Here is a 22117-nt window from a genome sequence, read left to right as displayed (position 1 = left end):
ATTCCCCTGCATTGGAAGGCAAAATCTTAATCACTGGACAACCAGGGAAGTCCTGTGTTTTTGTTTCTAAATTTGCTAGTGTTTCTTCTATAGCTAAGTTCCATTTCCACCAAGAATCCTAAGTTGATCAATATAGTGATATGGGATGATGCTTCATTGTTTGTGAATTTCTAGTTCTTGATGGCAATGGCACCCCACTCCAGTACTGTTGCCTAGAAAATCCCATGGATGGAGGAGCCTGGTAGGCTGCAGTCCATGGGGTCGCTAAGAGTCGGACATGACTGAGCAACTTCACTTGCAGTTTTCACTTTCATGCACTGGAGAAGGAAATGGCAACCCACTCTAGTGTTCTTGCCTGGAGAGTCCCAGGGATGGTGGAGCCTGGTGGGCTGCCGTCTGTGGGGTCACACAGAGTTGGACGTGACTGAAGTGACTTAGCAGTAGCAGAAATGAATATATGTCTTCATCATGTACCAGTAATGAAGATATGTAGAGATTACTGCCTGTGCTCTACCTCACATAGTTTTAAACTATATATATATATGTGTGTGTGTGTGTGTGCACGCTCATATATATAGTGCCAAAACATTATTATTTAGTGGTCTCTTTTATAGTCATGTGATCATTACCTCATTAAGCTTTTAAAACATACACAAATTGTGATGTTATAAAAACTACAGAACTTGTGAACTTAAATTATAATGACTTTGTGAAGCATGTCCTGTCATTATATTGTACTAATATTTTGGTTCCACGATAGTTGTTTGGTATTAGTAAGCCTCATAAAGAATCTTCTACCTCCTCATTCTTCATTAGTCTCCATGAATTTCTTTATAAACATGGGGAATTTTTCATATATTTATTTTGTTTTTTCTTTGGAGTCATCATTAAGTTATACTTATGCAAGTGATTATAAAATAGTGTAAAAAATTTTTTAAAGCTAGTTTGTTTATAAATCAGATAAATAGGAACATTGAGTTTTAAGCCAGCTTTTTCACTCTCCATGCTGGACAGCTATTCTCCAGAGTCTATAATCATGGATCAGTCCTCAATAAGACTAAGACCCTGTCTGTGATGGCCTCCAAATGGTTTTGTGAGGTGTTTAGCCCACAGAATGGCCGTGTGCTATCAATTAGAGTACGCAAAGATATTTCACAAGCTGTATGTGTGTTTGTCATTTATGCAGTCATGTCTGACTCTTTGCAATCCCGTGAACTATAGCCTGCCAGGCTCCTCTACCCATGGAATTCTGCAGGCAAGAATACTGGAGTGGATTGCCATTTCATTCTCCAGGGGATCTTCCCAACCTGGGAATCAAACTTGGATCTCCTGCATTGCAGACGGATTCTTTACCACTGAGCCACTGGGGAAGCCCAATTCACAAGCTACACTTGGTCATTTCTGCTGATTGATGCTTGTAAGGTCTGGGGATCAAAATAACGCCTTCAGAAAGTCTGTCCTTAGAATCTATGACTCTATTAGCAATAAAGACCCCCAAAACATCACTTCATCTCCTACTATCTTTCACCACAGCTGTAGTGAATTAGCAATATATTTTGAAAGCTATATGTATTTATATAAGTTGGCAAATAAATTCATTTGTTTTTTTTTAATAATATGTAATGGAAAAAAAAAAAAACTTGATGGCACCTTTTGGCCAACCCAATATATACACATATATACATCATATACATAACCATAGGACCTTAAATTGACTAACACCCTGATGTACTATGCATTTTCTTTCACCCATAATGTATATCAAGTGACCATGAGACCTAGTGCCTTATAGGTTTTGCTTCTTGGCATATATGCCATCCTAAAGATAATGTGTGTATACTGGATTACTCTAGAATATTTTAGGGGGAAGGCAAATCTCTGTTGAGCTTGTAAAGGCAATCTTGGAATTTTAAATTCAGTTTCTATTTTGTTTTATTTTTAACCTACTAAAGGCAATTATTTACAATCAGCCTGAAGGCAAGAGAGTAAAGTAGAATATAGGATTAGAAAGCATTTCCCCTGTAAAATGTCTGCCAGTTCTAATAGTTTATGTTAATAAAAGGACTCATCAAATTTACTCAGGTACATAATTATTTAAAATTACATGGATGCAGCCATGTATCTACTCCTGCAGTGCTGAAGATTTTGACATTTATTCTTTTAAACTCAAACTTTCTCCTGTACATTGAACAAATCAAAGATAAATCATGCACTGAGTTTTCTAAGACAAACAGAATCTGACTGCCCTCAGTTCTCTCATTTGTAAAAATACACCTATGACAATTACTTTAAAGAATGTAGATTAAGTTAGACTGTAAGAGTGAAAACATCTTTAAGAAAAACAAGGGAAGAAACTTATATATCCATATGCATGCAAATCTAATTGTAGATAACATATAATAAAATTATATGTATATATATTTGAAAATATCTGTGATTTTAATATCTAAGCTATATATTTTCATTTATAATAACAGGAAGAAAAAATGTTTCTTCCCCAAAGGTAACAGGGATTCTGCAGGTAGCATCACAGACTTCCAGTACACATTCAGAAGTTTTTAAACTGCAGGTTCTATCTTGCATTTTGAAATGACAGCTCTTCCCGTGTGGCAAAGCCCTCTCTGTGGAAATGACTTTCTTGAAGACTCATCTCAGCAAATGCTGTAATTTTCTCCCAGTTTGCCATTTCCCATCCCCTTTGTGTGCACTTTTCTTTGATGGAAAAGTCCCCCTCTGAGGCACAGCCTCAGAGTTTGAGCAGTTCAGCTCCTGAACAATTGTTTCTCCAAAAATATTCAAAATGCATTTTAAGATGATGGAATGTCTGTCTCTTCCTTCCATCTCCAGATAGTAGACAGTGAGACAGCCAAGGGGTTACCAAGGGCTCAGCTGCTTTCATAATCAGAGTCGCTGCTGTTGGCAGTGAACTTGGGACTGGCCCAGTGCAGAAGGCTGCTCTGCCGGCGTGGTCACCAGATGATGTGGTTAATGAGCACAGGCCTCCTTTAAAGTGCCTGCCTTGGGATAGCTCAAACCTGTTTGCATTTTAATTGCTCTCCTTGGTGGCTGAGACTTCCTCCTGTTGCCTTTCTTCTACCAAGATTGCAAACTTCCCAGGCATGTGAGATCCCGGTACAAAATCTGTATTGAGATGCAGTTATTTCTTGGAGGCAGCTTGATGGATAGGAAGGAGACCGCAAGGGAAGAAGATCTGTGCTCTCCCTCTGATTCAGCCGCTTGGATGAGGCTTAGCATAGTACAAATTACTTTGCATCTGATCCTCTATTTCCCATCAGCAAAATAAAGATTTTTAATTGGATGGTTCTGAGATCCTGTTTAGCTCTAAAATCAGAGTCGCTTATATATATTTTTTGTAGCAAAGTCATTAGAGAATTAGGATCTATGCATTCTCAACCCCAACTATAAAGCTTTCCCTCCTGTGAAGAATTTTAAATTATAGTCTATGACACTTCTGCAGAACTGGATAGCTCTAAGACCAAATCTATAACATTCTGCATTTCAGTAAGGTTAAAATCTCCCTAGAATCAAACTACTATAGTTTAGTCATCTTTTCTATATCAGCAGTTTTAACAAGACAAGCATCTTTTAGGTGGCTGTGACAAGAAAACGCAGGTACTTAAGAAAATGTATGAAGGAAAAGACTGATTGATTCATCTAAAAGTATAAAAAGTAGTATTGCATTTAAGGAAGTATGATTTCATTTTGAAGCTAAGTGAACTATAAACTCATCATAACTAAAACCTGTTATTGTCACACAAAAATGCTGATGGCTAGAACAGAAAAGACAGGCCAACAAAAGACTTAGTATTGATGAGAATTTTGTAAATGCTAAAAACATTAAGACAAATAAGTAGAGAGAGACTCTAACGATGCTGAGAGTCATAATTAATTATTTACCAAAACAGGAAATTGGAACTGTTTTTGGAACAGACTGTCCACCACACTTAATTGCAAACATATTTGGAAATATACAAAATGAAGCCATAAGAACTAGAAGCAATTAAGGGAATATTTATCGACCAGAGGGATGCAGAAGGACTTCTAAGGATAAGATCGATAGATCTGTAAATTTGAAATCCAGTCTGTTACAACATTACCATGAAAAAAAGTGAAAGGATCCACAATCCATCGCTCTCCACTCATGTTATGATGTCGTGGGTGTCAGCAGTTTATTGGTTTCTTTTTGCTGATTTTTGTTATGCAGGGTGAACAGAATCGGGGTGCTTATTCCTTCATTGAGGAAGACCTGGTTTGTTTCCAGTGTTTGTCCTTCCAGATAAAGTCGCCGTAAATACTGAGGAACGTGTTGTGTGTGTGTGTCTGTGTGTGCCCGTGTTGCTATATTTCCTTTCTTTTGTGTAAATACCAGGAACCTGATTCTGTGGGCCGTAGGTCAGGTGTAAGTTTGACTTATAAGAGGCTGTCAGGCCTTTCTTCTAAATGGCATATGTATCATTGTAAACTCACACCAACAATGTTCCATTTGCCCTGTATTCTTGCTAAAATTTTGTGTTATATTCTTTTTTTCTTTTTGGATATTCTAATGATGTACATTCCACAGCAGTTTTAAAGTGGACTTCTCTGATTTCTAAAGCTGGGGAGTAACATGTGAAAAGTTACTCCTTATAAAGACGTCAGTCTTCTTCCCTGGAGAATTCCATGAACAGAGGAGCCTTGTGGGCTACAGTCCATGGGGTCTCAACGACTCAGACAGGACTGAAGGGACAGAGCACAGATACCAAGTCTAATTTAACATTTTAATTGTTATTAATTGCTGTGATTTGCCTAAGAAAATAGATGACACTCAAGTCATGAAGATTTTATTCTATCTTTATCTCTAAAGTTTTATGATTTTATATTTATGTTAGATCTTTTATCTACCTTAATCTGTGTGTAAGGTGTGACTTGGGAGTTAGGTTTCTTTTTTATTTATTTATTATTTTAATGGATCTTCAGGTATCACAAATAGAAAAGAAGGAGACTTTTCATTCTCTACTGGATTATCTTAGTACCTTTGTCAAAAATCCCACATGTGGGTCTGTCTCTGAACCCTCTGTCCTGCTCAGTTGATCTGGTTGTCATTTTTCATGTCAGCTCCAGTCTGTCTGGGCTTCCCTGAGAGCTCAGTTGGTAAAGAATCCGCCTGCAATTCAGGAGACCCCGATTCGATTCCTGGGTCAGGAAGATCCCCCGGAGAAGGGCTTGCCTACCCACTCCAGTGTTCTTAGGCTTCCCTTGTGGCTCAGCTGGTAAAGAATGTGCCCACAATGTGGGAGACCTGGGTTCAGTCCCTGGGTTGAGAAGATCCCCTGGAGAAGGGAAAGGCTACCCACTTTAGTGTTCTGGCCTGGAGAATTCCATGGACTGTATGGTCCATGGGGTTGCAAACACTCAGATACGACTGACTTGGCCAGTCTGGAACCTCTGTGGCTCCAGAGTAAATCTTGAAATCAGACAGTGTAAGATTCCCCATTCATTTGCCAAGCCTGCTTTAGTTTTTCTAAGTCTCTCTCTGTGTGTAACAGTTTAATTTCAACAACAATATCCTACTGGATTATTAACACGTTACCTTTTTGTACATCTCCTGCCCCCACTCTCTTATTTCCCATCTTGCAATCACATCAAAAAGTAATTAAATGCATCCAGCTCCCTGTCTCAGGTACTGACTTAGGAGAGTGGGCAAATGAGGATGTTCTGTGTCTGTTTACCCTCACTGATTTTATGTCATTCTTAATATGTGCTTCTCTTAGTATTTTTATATATTATAAACATACTTCTAAAAATGTATTTAAATCTCTACCAAGATTACAATTTAAATTAGGAGTCATAAAGTCTTGGATGTAGAGCATTTCTACTTAGTACCTGAATTTCCATGAAAAACTTATTTAATTATGATATATTTCTATATTTTAAAAATTAACATAATTGCATATGTTCTGCCCAGTCACAAATGTTATATACAAATTGTGTTTTAAAATAAGACCATATATATAAGATGACTTAAAATTGCATTTTGTGACACAAATATAGAGGAAGTTGACTTAATTAGCCTTTGGGAATAACTCATTTTCTACATATTTCCTAAAAATAACAAGTGAAAATTTTAGTAAGCAACTAGGTTTACAAGTACATGTTTGCTTTTCACATGAAAAAATGGGTATCCTGGAATATTAACAAGGTCTCTTTCCATTTCAGAAATATTTCCCATCTCCTTCTCCTACCAAATATCTTCATGTGCCATGTAGATCGTTCCAAGACATGTCCACGAAAGTGAGAAATTTATTTTTTTCCTTAATTACAACTTAAAACACCTCTGTGAAGATTCTGCAGAAGTGTAAAGTGCTACGTGATTTGTAATAACTCATTCTGAATCCAGGGTCTGAGACTTCCTTTCCTATACAGAACACATATTGCTGTCTGTAAATATGTATGTGATGTAAGTCTGGTGAGTTCTTTTGTTGTCTCTCTTAAATTTATGCCTCAGATCCCTTCCCGTAGCTCTACTCTGCTGCATACCTGGACAGCAAGCATCTCTTCCTTCTCCTCCTTCAAAGTCTATAGATGATCAAAGATGATTGTTATTTCACCTTTTCTTTGCTTCCACAATCCCTACCATTTTTATTTGCTTGCCTAAGTGGTGAGAGACTTCCCAAGCTGAAGGGAATCCAAGTCTTTCTATCCTGGTCTGAGAGGACAGAACACAGCAATATCACAACTCTAACTCATTTTTCATACATTTGAGTTCCTACAAGCTGGTGGGTTGACGCTATGCTCTGGTGGCTCTATCTCTGATATGATCCTGGCTTCCCGTCCAGGCAATTCTTTGAAGAAGTCAAACATATGCAGTTAATGACTATCATATTTTTATAAATGTTTTGGTGACTTTGGGCAAGCTAGATAAAGATGTTAACCCATTATTAAATAAGTGGAGATGGGGGTGTATGACAGGCAGCATTTACACAAAAAGCAAGGTTAATCATTACTCATATTGGGGGAGAAGTAGGAAAGAGGATCTTTATATAAAACATGCATCATCCTTTGCTGCCAAAAAACAGCCACCCAATTATCCACAGGAGTGACTCTCCTAGTGTCTGCTCCCCACTCTGCCACCAGCCAGCGGGACATGGATCTGAATGGCACTGAGATTTGAGAGAAGATGAGGGCTCAGGAATCATGCAGTGTGAGAGATTAAAGAAGCATCTTGACTGAAGCACAGTTGAAGTATTTTTCTAATGAAATTCTGCTGCTCCTGATAAGATTATCAGCTTATGTTTAGCTTATTTTTGACATTATTAATAGATAGGGATATTTTCCTGTTAATCTAGCAATTAAAACAAATACCAAAAAATAGCTTTTTGTTGTATGCCATCTTATAAAAACTGGCTGTGTGTTCAGTCACTCAGTCAAGTCTGACTCTTTTGCAACCCCATGGACTATAGCCTACTAGGCTCCTCTTTCTGTGGGATTTTTCTGGCAAGAATACTGGAGTGGATTGCCATTTACTCCTCTGGGGATCTTCCCAACCCAGGGATCAAACCTGCATCTCTGGCATTGCAGAGAGATTCTTTACCGGCTGAGTCATCGAGGAAGGTGAAGTGTTAGTTGCTCAGTGGTGTCCAACTCTTTGTGACTGCATGGACTGTAGCCCTCCAGGCTCCTCTGTCCTTGGGATTTGTCAAGCAAGAACACTGGAGTGGGTAGACATTCCTTTCTCCAGAGGATCCTCCTGACCCAGGAATCAAACCCGGGTCTCTTGCAGGCGGATTCTTTACTGTCTGAGCCACTAAGGAAGTCCTATAGAAACTGAAGGTGAAGTCATGAGGACTCTCCACTTCCCTGTATAGCTTTATCATCAAAAGTAGTTAAGGACACAAAGACAGAGGCTAATGTTCAAGTTCCTTCTACTTTCCAAGCTTTAAGAAAACCTTCTATTTAAATTACGTTATTGAATCTCATCATAATTTGAAGTGTCGTTCATGGTCAGGTCTCAAGGAAATGAGCTCCGAATCTTAGTACTTGACCAATTCCTTCTCCTCCAGAGATTGCATTCACTTACTTTTTGTGTGGGTTAAAAGTGAATATCAATTATCTGTAAGATTAAAAAGAACATATTCTAAAGGTTAACCAAAGTGGCATGAATATTACTTAAGCTGGTTTTGACATCTCACCTTTTTCTTGCTTTGTTATGCACCATCACTGATGGCTGCAGTGGACACTCTTCAGATCACAGCCACACAAAACAAGACTTCAGAGGCTGCCGTCTTCCTTGAGTAGGTAAAGTGACAGAAGATGGATTCTTCTATCATCTCACCAAAGAATTGCTTATTCTATTCAGATTTATAGTGTCTGCAGAACAAGAATGCTGTCGCTCATAATGGCGCTGGCCATTATTTATTTATCAGTCCAGGCAGGAGTTGTAATTCACAGCACCCTGGACAACTGCCATTTCTCTCTCCCCATCAGTCATTCCCTCCTCTTCTGTTAGTACGCAGGCTTTCCTTTGAACCTCACCTTCTCCCATTCTCAGTATACAGAGTTGGCTTGTATTTGACCTTTTTTCTTCAATTCCAGAAGGAGACATCTGAGCCAGACTTTAGACCCAAATATTGACCATAGAATGTCATTCTTTTAAAGGCTGTGCCCTGCCCCCTTCCCTCCTGTCACACCTGTATTTGGTGCAAGACCACTTCATAGGTTCAAAAGGCAGAGTAATAGCAGTAAGACACTTCAGAAGAGCTTGTAGATCAGGATTTGTGGTGGTGACCATGTCTGGAATATACAGGCTGCCAGAATGTGGCTTGAAAGGAAACAGAGGAAGCATTTCTGCAAATAACTAAAAACATAAGCATCCATCTTACACACACACACACATCCTGGCATTCAATCAAACATATTCCATTGTTTGCATCAAATACTAGGCTAATAATCTTTCAGTTCAGTTCAGTCGCTCAGTCGTGTCTGACTCTTTGCAATCCCATGAATCACAGCATGCCAGGCCTCCCTATCCATCACCAACTCCCGGAGTTCACTCAAACTCACGTCCATTGAGTCAGTGATGCCATCCATCCATCTCATCCTCTGCCTCATCCGCCTTCTCCTCCTGCCCTGAATCCCTCCCAGCATCAGAGTCTTTTCCAATGAGTCAACTCTTCACATGAGGTGGCCAAAGTAATGGAGTTTCAGCTTTAGCATCATTCCTTCCTAAAACACCCAGGACTGATCTCCTTTAGAATGGACTGGTTGGATCTCCTTGCAGTCCAAGGGACTCTCAAGAGTCTTCTCCAACACCACAGTTCAAAAGCATCAATTCTTCGGCGCTCAGCTTTCTTCACAGTCCAACTCTCACATCCATACATGACTACTGGAAAAACCATAGCCTTGACTAGACGGACCTTTGTTGGCAAAGTAATGTCTCTGCTTTTCAATATGCTATCTAGGATTGTCATAACTTTCCTTCCAAGGAGTATGCGTCTTTTAATTTCATGGCTGCAGTCACCATCTGCAGTGATTTTGGAGCCCAGAAAAATAAAGTCTGACACTGTTTCCACTGCTTCCCCATCTATTTCCCATGAAGTGATGGGACCAGATGCCATGATCTTCGTTTTCTGAATGTTGAGCTTTAAGGCAACTTTTTCACTCTCCTCTTTCACTTTCATCAAGAGGCTTTTTAGTTCCTCTTCACTTTCTGCCGTAAGGGTGGTGTCATCTGCATATCTGAGGTTATTGATATTTCTCCTGGCAATCTTGATTCCAACTCGTGCTTCTTCCAGCCCAGCGTTTCTCATGATGTACTCTGCATATAAGTTAAATAAGGAGGATAACAATATACAGCCTTGACATACTCTTCTTCCTATTTGGAACCAATCTGTTGTTCCATGTCCAGTTCTAACTGTTGCTTCCTGACCTGCATCTAGGTTTTTCAAGAGGCAGGTCAGATGGTCTGGTATTCCCATCTCTTGAAGAATTTTCCACAGTTTATTGTGATCCACACAGTCAACGGCTTTAGCATAGTCAATAAAGCAGAAATAGATGTTTTTCTGGAACTCTCTTGCCTTTTCAATGATCCAGCAGATGTTGGCAATTAGATCTCTGGTTCCTCTGCCTTGTCTAAAACCAGCTTGATCATCTGGAAGTTCACGGTTCACATATTACTGAAGCCTGGCTTGGAGAATTTTAACTATCACTTTACTAGCGTGTGAGATGACTGCAATTGTGTGGTAGTTTGAGCATTCTTTGGCATTGCCTTTCTCTGGGATTGGAATGAAAACTGACCTTTTCCAGTCCTGTGGCCACTGCTGAGTTTTCCAAATTAGCTGGCATATTGAGTGCAGCACTTTCACAGCATCATCTTTCGGGATTTGAAAGAGCTCAACTTGAATTCCATCACCTACACTAGCTTTGTTTGTAGTGACGCTTTCTAAGGCCTACTTGATTTCACATTCCAGGATGTCTGGCTCTAGGTGAGTGATCACACCATCGTGATTATCTTGGTCATGAAGATCTTTTTTGTACAGTTCTTCTGTGTATTCTTGCCACCTCTTCTTAATATCTTCTGCTTCTGAAATGTTCCCTTGGTATCTCTCATTTTCTTGAAGAGATCTCTTGTCTTTCCCATTCTGTTGTTTTCCTCTATTTCTTTGCATTGATCACTGAGGAAGGCTTTCTTATTTCTTCTTGTTATTCTTTGGAACTCTGCATTCAGATTCTTATATCTTTCCTTTTCTCCTTTGCTTTTCGCTTCTCTTCTTTTCATAGCTATTTGTAAGGCCTCCCCAGACATACCACCTACTTATTATCTACACATATCTAGCCAGATTTGAGGTCACTCATTGTGATAGAAATAAGAAAGAGGGGCTTCTCTGGTGGCTTAGTGGTGAGAAGTCTGCCTGCCAATTCAGGGGACACAGGTTCAATCCCTGATCCTAGGAGAATCCCACATTCCATGGGGGTGTCTAGCCTCATGTAGGGACACCTACTGAGCCTGTGCTGTAGAGACTGGAAGCTGCAAGCACTGAGTCCATGCGTCCTATGGCCTGTGCTCCGCCAGGTTCCCCTGTCCATGGGATTCTCCAGGCAATAATACCGGAGTGAGTTGCCATGCCCTCTTCCAGGGGATCTTCGTGACCCAGGAATTGAACCTGAATCCCATGTCCCCTGCATTGGCAGGCGAAAAAGAAATAGGAAGGAAACTGAAGTGGAAGAGTAGATGTGGGACTTTCCTCTTATAAGTGAAAAATAAGATTTATCAATATAGATTTCCATTGTGTTGCTGTCTATTGCTGCATAATATTTATTCCTTTCTCTTTTGTCTTAAGGTAATTTTCTGGGAAAAAAAAAAAAAAAAGAAGTTAGACGGAAAAGGTAGGATTGGACTGGATCATTTGGCTAATGCTCTACTGTTTTGAACTCAAAAATTCCAAACCAAATATCTTCATGAATTAGAAGGTTGCCATCATTAACAAGTTGTGCAGTAGAATTTATCATTAAAAGCTAAAGGATCCATTCATTCTGTGCCTTTCTTAAATGTTAGGCCATTTTTTCCCCAGAAGGACAATTGTGTACAAGCTCTCCACCACAGTTTCCTCTTGACCATCAATTACATAAAAAATAATAATAAAATAATGATCCTCATTATTCCATCTGCATCTGAAAATACAGGGGATATGGGATGTCATTGGCTGTCCCTGTTGAGAAGCTTTATCAGCACGGCTTGGTTGTGGAATTGCTGTGAGGATAAAAGAATTCTAGACAACACTGAAGGTTTCTTCATGCTTGATTACACGAGGTATTCTGTGGACGCCTACCAAGGTCACTTACAAGCACTCACGGAGATTACTAAGAGATTCAAAACCCAAGGGCTTCTTTGGATCTTTGGGAACTAATTCCAGTTTCCTACATCTGCAAAAAAGTTATTTTATCTGAGTTCTTGTAAGTCATTTAATGCAATCATGAATATGAATATATTTGGTATATTTAGTTGTACAAAATGATAACTGTCTTGTATCTTGAATTAAATAAGAATATAAATGTCCATATCTCCACTTTGCTGTCTGCCCTACTCACAATTTGCCATCACTTCATTGACAGTAAAAGCCTTCCCTAATTTTAAACTAACAATTTGAAAATATGAGGCTTACTTTGTAGAATTCAATTAAAAGAAGAAGTTTGGGAGTCTCAACATTGCATACATAAACATTCACTTAATTTTCACTACTTTCAGAATGAATGTACTATCCTCAATTAGATCTGAAATATTAAATCCAGGGATCATATAATCTACCTTGTCCAGAAAATAATTTTCTGTTCTTTGGCTGTTTTATATTGTTCTTTTCCATGTTTTATGAGTATACTGGTTAACTTTAAAATATGGAAGTCCTGTTATAAGTTAAGAAATAGTTCACAATAATAGATTTTGGGAAAGCACTTAATGATCAAATATGAATATTCTTCATGAATGAGTAGTTGTTCTTTTTCACAGCTGGTAAAGAGATTACACACAAAATGAATTTTCTAAATATATCTATTCCCTAAATAAAATTTCCTGAATTATATTAGCAATATACACAAAACATGTGAAGAGAATGATCCTCTTTGGTCCTCCCATGAAGCTTTTACACGGATTCAGTGTAACTAGGAAATACTATAGATATAAAAGGAAATCCCACTGGTATATATTTTGGTGGTGGAAATGAAGCAAGTGTTGGTTAACATGGATTATGCACAAACCTTCTATAAAAGCCTGAGGAATACGAATGGCTGGAGAAGGCAAAATAATTTGGCAATAATTAGCCTAATATGCACATATGAAATATCTTCTTGATTCTATCAATATGACACTGTGAAATCATGGGATTTAATAGTCTAGAGTTCTAATTATTGGTGACCACAAGGCAAATATTTGTTTTAACAGGTGGACCCTTACATGTTTAAAGTCTTTAGGACTTTTTGATTTTACATAGGTTTTTATTGCTTGGTTAATTTTCTTAATGTTTTATATTTTGTATATTTTGTTCATCATATCCTGGGATCTAGAAATGCCTAACACAGAATCATTACTCAGTAATTATTTGCTGACTAATGAATCAATGCTGTTATTTTGAGAATCAATTGAGACTGTAAGGAGATCAAACCTGTCCATCCTAAAGGAAATCAGTCCTGATTATACATTTGAAGGACTGATGCTGAAGCTGAAACTCCAATACTTTGGTCACCTGATGTGAAAAACTGACTCATTGGAAAAGACTCTGATGCTGGGAAAGACTGAAGGCAGGAGGAGAAGGGGATGACAGAGGATGAGATGGTTGGATGGCATCACCAACTCAATGGACATGAGTTTGAGTAAACTCCGGGAGTTGGTGATGGACAGGGAGGCCTGGCGTACTGCAGTCCATGAGGTTGCAAAGAGTTGGACATGACTGAGTGACTGAACTGAATTGAACTGATTGAGAGAAGCAGATGAGAATTTGGGAAACAAAAGATTTTCTGGAAAATGTACGATATATGGACAAAATTCACAAAGTATTACTATTCTCCGTTGGTTTGAGGGAAAGACAGAACTCTTTCCCAAGAGCAGAGAAGTCACTTTGTAGCTTTAACTTTTAAAATGGAATTGTAAAAGCTTGTAAGACAAACCATCACCATATGAAATGTCACAGGAATGAACTCTCAAATCCAGAATCTAAATAACAAGAGAGAAATTTGGAGAACTGATCTTAGGTTTTACTACAATCCAGAGCATTGGTAAAATGGAAACTGTGGGGAAATGACCAGTTTTCTCACACTTACCAAGAGGTTTGTGTAAAACCCTCTCTTGAGCTTAGGCTGGGATGAGGAGATATGAAACCATCTGGGAAACAGGAGGTTAGGGGTCCAGAGGGTCCCACAGTCACTCTTGGTGAAAGGCCCCAGTGGGTTTCAGGAGGACTATGAACCCCAGATAAGTGTTACGGGTTGAAAGTCAGGGGAATATTGCTCTCCACTTTCTGCTTGGAATTCTGGGAGGAGACCCTCACACAATAGGATAGAAATCACAAAGTGAACAGGCATCATTTGCTAATTCTGGAGCAAGATATTCTTTATTTAAAGAGAGATTACTAGGAAGTGAGCATGAGAAAGTTCTTGTTATCAAGGTCTGTATGGAAACTTCTGGTGTTTTAGACTACAGGTTCCATTATATTCTATAGGCACAAGAAATGTTAGATCATTTTCTTTCCCTTTCAGAGAGGTTTATCATGTCTAAACAAGATAGGTGCCTAGTAAGTGACTGTAGGTAAATCAGGGTCAACTCTTAGAAAATTCTATAATTGAGCTTGAACACTAGCCTCACAATTATGCTTTATCCATAATAAAATCAGAACCCTTTATATCATCTTGAACATACAACCAACTCTTAAGAAAGAAAATGCTAGCCAACTTTATCAGTTCAGTTCAGTCGCTCAGTCATGTCTGATTCTTTGTGACCCCATGAATTGCAGCACACCAGGCCTCCCTGTCCATCACCAACTCCCAGAGTTCACTCAAACTCATGACAATCAAGTTGGTGATGCCATCCAGCCATCTCATCCTCTGTCGTCCCCTTCTCCTTCTGCCCCCAGTTCCTCCCAGCATCAGAGTCTTTTCCAATGAGTCAACTCTTTGCATGAGGTGGCCAAAGTATTGCAGTTTCAGCTTTAGCATCAGTCCTTCCAGTGAACACCCAGGACTGATCTCCTTTAGGATGGACTGGTTGGATCTCTTTGCAGTCCAAGGGACTCTCAAGAGTCTTCTCCAACTCCACAGTTCAAAAGCATCAATTCTTTGGCACTCAGCTTTCTTCACAGTCCAACTCTCACATCCATACATGACCACTGGAAAAACCATAGCCTTGACTAGACGGACCTTTGTGGGCAAAGTAATCTCTGCTATCTAGGTTGATCATAACTTTTCTTCCAAGGAGTAAGTGTCTTTTAATTTCATGGCTGCAATCACCATCTGCAGTGATTTTGGAGCCCAAAAAATAAAGTCTGACACTGTTTCCCCTGTTTCCCCATCTATTTCCCATGAAGTGATGGGACCAGATGCTATGATCTTAGTTTTCTGAATGTTGAGCTTTAAGCCACCTTTTTCACTTGCCAACTTTATATGTAAGATAATTGGTAGAGGGATTGGACTGACCTTTTTCAAATGGAGATGAAATTTACCTTTAAATATACCTATGAAAAAAAAAGGTACTAAATTAATATTAATAATGTTTTCTCCTTGGAAGAAAAGCCATGACAAACCTAGACAGCATATTAAAATGCAGAGACATCACTTTGTTGACAAGTGTCCATATAGTCAAAGCTATGGTTTTTCCAATAGTCGTGTATGGATGTGAGAGTTGGACCTTAAAGAAGGCTGAGTGTTGAAGAATTGATACTTTGGTGCTGGAGAAGACACTTTAGAATCCCCTGGACTGCAAAGAGATGAAACCAATAAATCCTAAAGGAAATCAATCTTCAATATTCATTGGAAGGACTAATGCTGAAGCTGAAGCTCCAATACTTTGGCCACCTGATGCAAAGAACTGACTCACTGGAAAAGACTCTGAGGCTGGGAGGCCAAAGGAGAAGAGGACAGCAGAGGACAACGAGGTGGTTAGATAGCATCACCGACACAATGGACTTGAGTTTGAGCAAAGTTCGGAAGACAGTGAAGGACAGGGAAGCCTGGAGTGCTGCAGTCCATGGGCTCACAAAGAGTTGAACATGATTTAGCAACTGAACAACAACAGCATCACGTAAGTCAGTATGTTATAAATCACCTAGTTGAAAACTTTGCCAATCCTACGTATGTTGCTTAACTGAATATGACGACATGAATTGGGAAAATAGCACAGTGTTATACAAGGTTTATTCACATGTACACTCTGAGTCTCTTCTCATCTTTCCTCTCTGTTTAGGTGACTTAACACTACACTTATGAAAGACATATTGACACGTTTTGAAATTTTATTGGAATTTCCTTGTAAATGATAATCTAAAATCGCTGAAGAACTAAATATCTTTAGAATACATTTTTGGACTGTGTATAATACACTTCATTATGATTAGGTACAAGCTATGTGGAACTTTTGAGCCACATTTTTATTTCTATTTACTGCCCTATAAAACATGTCCTAAAAATACCAACGGATACTTATTTTATCTTAAATTATCATTGTGGAGTCTAATTATAAAGATGTTCAGCAGGATATAGTGAATACACCTTAGAATAAATCAGGGTAGGAACACTGTTTCATTTTGCCTTAGCTTTTGAATATTTCCAATTTCTTAGGACTCTGCTGTCAGAGGGCTTTGTAAAAAAGAATGCGTATTATTTTTGGGGTTTTTTTTTTTGGCTCTTTTCCCCACAAGAGTATAAACTCTTGTGAACTGTGGCTTTCACTCTCATATCAGTGAAATTTGCAGAGTGAGCCAGCCAGCCTTTTTCTGGCGAGGAATGGAAAGATTTAGAATTCTCAGGAAGTGGGGAGAGCAGGTACATTTGTCAGAAAGCAGGACAAAGACAACGATCAGTCTTTGCAAAACTAAGGGGAAACACCACTGGAAGTCAAATCTTTTGGGACCCAGATTTAGCTTTTGGGGGCGTGTTGATCTGTGTTATGTTTAAGACTGCCTAAGACTGCCACTTAGGCATCTTACAGCCAAAGACAGGGGAGAGCCAAGAACCACATTTTAACACTTCCCCAAGGACCCTCCAAGAGGCAACAGCATGAGACAATCCTGGCTCTCTGGTGGAGACAGTTATCTCCTCAAGTTTCCAGAAACTGGAGGAAGAGAACATGTCTCCACAGAAGGAACTGACAGAATTGAAAAGCTCAAGTATTTATGCTTCATAAGTCCCTGGGAATGATGACTTCTCATGGGGCATTTAATAACCAGATGCCACTTTGTCAATTAGAACACATTTGAAAGAAGAAAGACACAGAACAGTCTCACGTCAGCCTCTTCCCGCCACTTGGAGGGCAGGCCTCACCCTGCCAGCTCAGCTAGCACATTCTTCGTAAAGGGCCTCTGAGGTTCATGACAGGACTGAGACACGGGGAAGCCTGTGGCTGTGATACAACTCGGAGTGGAGAGGGGACCATGCCATCCATGATGGAATGAGGAGAATCATGAGAAACATGTTCTCCAAGTGCTTCATAAAGAGAAAAGAACATGTAAAGATTAGATTCTGAGAGCAAGCCAAGATCCTACGGAGGAGAAAAACTTTAAAATGTGATGGCTCAGTCATATCTGACTCTTGTGACCCCATGGATGGTAACCTGTCAGGCTCTTCTGTCCATGGGATTTCCCAGGCAAGGATGCTGGAGTGGGTTGCCATTTCCTTCTTCAAGGGATCTTTCTGATCCAGGGATTGAACTCAGGTCTCCTGCGTTGCAGGCATATCCTTTACTGCCTGTGCCACCAGGGTTATATTTGCAACATAACTATGATTCAGAAAGATAAATGCACCTCTGTGTTCACAGCAGCACTAGTCACAATAGCCAGGACATGGGAGCCACCTAAGTGCCCATGGAAAGATAAATGGATAAAGGATATGTAGTGTATATACACGATGCAATATTACTCAGCCATAAGAAAGAATGAAAGTATGCCATTTGCAGCAACATGGATGGATCTAGAGATTATCATATTAAGTGCAGTAAGTCAGGCAGAGAAAGAGAAATGGAATATCATATCACTTATATATGAAATCAAAAATTTGACACAAACTTATTTGTGAAACAGAAACTGACTCATAAAGAGAACAGACCTGTGTGGTTGTCAAGATGAAGGCGTGGGAGAGAGATGAATGGGGTGTTTGGGATTAACAGATGCAAATTAGCATGTATAGAATGGATAAAAACAGGACCCTACTGTATAGCACAAGGAACTATATTCAATATCCTATAATAAATCATAATAGGAAAGATTATGAAAAACAATATATATGGTATAACTGAATCTCTGCTGTACAGCATAAACTAGCACAAAATTATAAATCAACTATGCTTCAATAGTTTTGTTTTTAAAGTTTGGTTTGCAATCCTATGGTCAAGTTCAAAGCACTCATGCCAGAGAAAAATTCCATGATTGATGGTAATCATTTTAAGGATTACTTTAATGTTTATGTCTTTATGAACAAATTTATATAGAGTCATTGGGGATTCTGCAAAGAGAAGAAACCTTATAAATATTGTACTGGGAAAAACTTTTCCTAAGAGAGCAACTTTTTAGTCTCCATGTATTAAAAACAGGAGAAACTTCATATGTGTAATAGATGAATATATCTTTTGTTTTATTCTAGTTAACCATAATATAGGTCCTTAATTAAAAAAAAACTATCTATTAATGGGAAAACCTAGATGTGAAGAAAGAAAAGCTACATGCTTAAGATAAATATTCTTAACATTCTGACATAAAATTCCAAAAATATCAAACATGGGGTTACATGTTTATTTTGATTGCATTATATTGTGTGAATGACTCAAAAATGTCCATTCCTTCCAAAGTAAGTAGCTTTAGTAGATTTCCTGTAGTATGTTAAGTGAGTTTATTACAGTATGTTCAGCATTTTTTATAACTTTATTTCTGTATAAAATCAGGGGGAAAAAGGGATCTTTGATGAGCATGTCTGTGAGCAACAATTTGCTCCCTATGTAACTTATATCTGATTGACCAGCGGTTTACATATTCATTCTCATGAAAGGTACTTCGATATATAGTGAGGAAGCACGGAAGTTAATGGATAGTCCCATAATCAGATTTCGGGTAGTAACTAGTAACAAACATGTGTTTCCTGTATTTCTTTATCTATTAACTTTTAAGTTCCCTTTGGTACATGTAGGATCCGGTAGGAGTGGGTGAAAAGCAGTAAAGTCTCAACATTGGAGACTCAGTCTACATGTCTTATCTCTACATTCTCCACAGAACAGTTAGGACTCTCTCATTCACATATTTATGTACACATAATTAAAAATCACAGTTTTTAAAAAGACATACATACAAACTACAAGAGATGCCTATTAGATCCGATTTTAGCTAATATAGAATTATTTAATACACTAGAAAGAGATTGAAATTCATGTTGATACAATTCACTTAGCAAATAGAAATAACTGCTGTTCAATAAACCACATTCCACCCGGTATTTTACCCCAGTTTACTCATTAAATTATTAAAATGACGCTAGGCAATGCCCACATATTCATGCGGAGAAAGCTGCACCTCCTAGACCTTAAACAAGGTACCCTGGGTATCAGAGCCACTAATTGGCAAAATCGGTCTTGAAATAATGCTCTGCTTTACCTCAAAGCCGACAGATTAGTCTGCTGAATCTGCCTGGTTTGTAAACTTGCTGACAAGGACCTTTTAAATTTTTAAGATTGCTAAAGGAAATCATTTCAGTTAATTTCCTCAAGTTGTCTCTTAAAAGGAGAAAGAAGATTGTAAATTTTTCCTTGTGCTTTCCTAAAGTCAGTTATTTTTAAAACAGAAAATACTCTTCCTCAATGGTTTACACAGTAATACTCTGTTGCCACTGGTAAATAAAATTGTCATAAATATTAGTGAATTACATGTGTGCATTCTAATAAAGGCTAGACTTCATGTTCATCCATTGCCTACACCAACATGAGATGATTACAGCAACTGTATTTTCTTTCTCGTCTTCCTCCCTAACCAGTGTCCATGAAATCCAAGACCAAAGAGTTTCCTTTAATATTCCCAGGCATTAAAACTTTATTTAACTATTTAAGCTGTTTTCTTCAGTGTCCTAATACTTCTAATATAGCAATTGAGTCACTTTACTCTGGCACTGAGATATATCATTTATCACACTCAATTTTGTCACCACCAAAGGAGCTTACGCTGTTCTTCTGACTCTAAAAGTGGTACCCCAGCGCCTCAAACACTGTAAATCCTTGCATTTTGCAGGGTTGTTTAGAGGGGCGCTGTCTTCACCTCTTCAGTACCTCTTCCATCTCACGGTCACCAGCAATCTCTGGTCTTCCCTTTCCGCTTCTTTCCCAGAGCCCACTTTGATGCTTAGTGCAACCTCAGGTCCCTGGTAGCTCAGATGGTGCAGTGCAGTTCAGTACCTGGGCCAGGAAGATCCCTTGGAAAAGGGAATGGCTACCCACTCCAGTATTCTTGCCTGGAGAACCCATGGACAGAGGAGCCTGGTGGGCTGTAGTCCAAGGGGTCACAAAAAGTGGGACAAGATTGAGCAACTGACACTTTTCTTTTTTTCAGGGAGCAATATTCCAAGCCTTCTTTTTCCCAGCAACCCATCCAGTCAACGGTGACTTTTGTTTATCTGTCTGGTTTTCCAATGTGAGCACTTTATCATCCATGAAGGAATGGTGTACCAGTATAAAAATCAACCCAAATATTTCATTCAGTCAAATTGCTCCCTTTCTCTCAATGCAGGAACAGTCTTCCCGTGAGAGCACAGAGGACTTAGTGTTCTGTGTGGTGTTCTCAACGTCATCACTATTAATAGTGATTAAAATTGTAAAATGATTTTTAAGTGTTGGAACACAGAAAAAAAAAGCCATCCTTGCAATGTTACAAGTGTCTTCATTATAATTCTCCACCTACCCACTCACTCACCAGGGTCACTTGGCTTTTACATTGTTATATTTTAGGTTATATTCAATCTTGTATCTTGACTTTCTTTTAGCTTTGCTTTAAAAAAATTCAGCTTTATTGAAATAATTTATGTGCATTAAGTTGCATCATTTAAAAGGATGACTTTGAGATGCATGCATACTCAGGGTATTATTATCATAGACCAGGTATAAAGTGTTTCCCTCAAAAGAACTTAGGTGGTCCAGCCTGCTCTCCACCTAGCCCCAGGTCACCAGCAACCTGCTTGATGTCACCATCAATTAGTTTAAATTTTCTAATTTGCATAAGCAGAATCATATGGTATGGGTTTCCCAGGTGGCTCAGTGGTGAAGAACCTGCCTGTCAATGCAGGAAAACAGGAGAAGCAAATTCAGTCCCACGGATAGGAAGATCCCCTGGAGGAGGTAATGGCAACCCAGTCCAGTGTTCTTGCCTGGAAAATCCCACGGACAGCGGAGCCTAGTGGGCTACAGTCCATGAGGTCACAAAGAGTCAGACATGATTTCGTGACTGAGCACAGCACAGCACAAATCATATGGTGAACACTGTTTCAACTGGCTTCTCTTAATAAGCAGACTGGTTATATGTATCATTGGTCCATTCTTTTTATTACCAGGTAGTGTTCTATTCGGAGAAGGCAATGGCACCCCACTCCAGTACTCTTGCCTGGAAAATCCCATGGACGGAGGAGCCTGGTGGGCTGCAGTCCATGGGGTTGCTAAGAGTCGGACATGACTGAACGACTTCACTTTCACTTTTCACTTTCATGCATTGGAGAAGGAAATGGCAACCCAATCCTGTGTTCTTGCCCGGAGAATCACAGGGACGGGGGAGCCTAGTGGGCTGCCGTCTATGGGGTCGCACAGAGTCGGACACGACTGAAGCGACTTAGCAGCAGCAGCAATGGATGTAGAGTGGCATCTATTTGAGGTTTCAACTTGTATTTTCCTGATAACAAACACAGTAAATACACTTGATATGCTTATTAGCCATTCTTGTATCTTCTTTTGAAGAGCATCTGTTCAAATGTTTGCCATTTATTTTACTGTCTTCATATTGTTGAGTTGTAAGAGGTCCATGTAAAAATCCTTTATCACATATGCGTATTTTGAAAAGGGATCCCACACTGTGGTTTGACTTTTTCTTTATAGTGCTTTCATAGAACACATTTCTTAATATAGTTCAGCTTATCAGGTTTATCGATACTTAATGCATTTTTTACCCATCTTCCAAAATCCTTGCTAAAGAGAGTTCCGAAGTTTTTCCTTGCGTTTCCTTCTAGAAAATTTGTAGTTTTCGATTTTTTTATTTCAGTCCAGGATCCATTTTGCATGAATTTGTTCTCCCACATTTTCCTGTTGAAAATGCTTTTCTTCCCCCAGTGACTTTTCTTGGCACCTCCCCAATCAATTGTCCGAGTCTGTGGATTTATTTCTCCTCTAAGTGATCTGCTTGATTAGTCT

General features: G+C 39.0%; 1 long non-coding RNA gene across 1 annotated transcript in view; it reads left to right on the top strand.

Annotated features, from left to right (window-relative positions):
* LOC139180156 (uncharacterized) overlaps positions 1–22117 on the top strand; it is a 197870-nt gene that overhangs the window by 116546 nt on the left and 59207 nt on the right. The window lies entirely within an intron of this gene.

Source organism: Bos indicus, chromosome 27, assembly GCF_029378745.1.
Source record: "Bos indicus isolate NIAB-ARS_2022 breed Sahiwal x Tharparkar chromosome 27, NIAB-ARS_B.indTharparkar_mat_pri_1.0, whole genome shotgun sequence".
Classification (NCBI taxonomy): domain Eukaryota; kingdom Metazoa; phylum Chordata; class Mammalia; order Artiodactyla; family Bovidae; genus Bos; species Bos indicus.
Note: the sequence above shows the minus strand (reverse complement) of the source record. Positions and strands in the feature narration are given on the sequence as shown.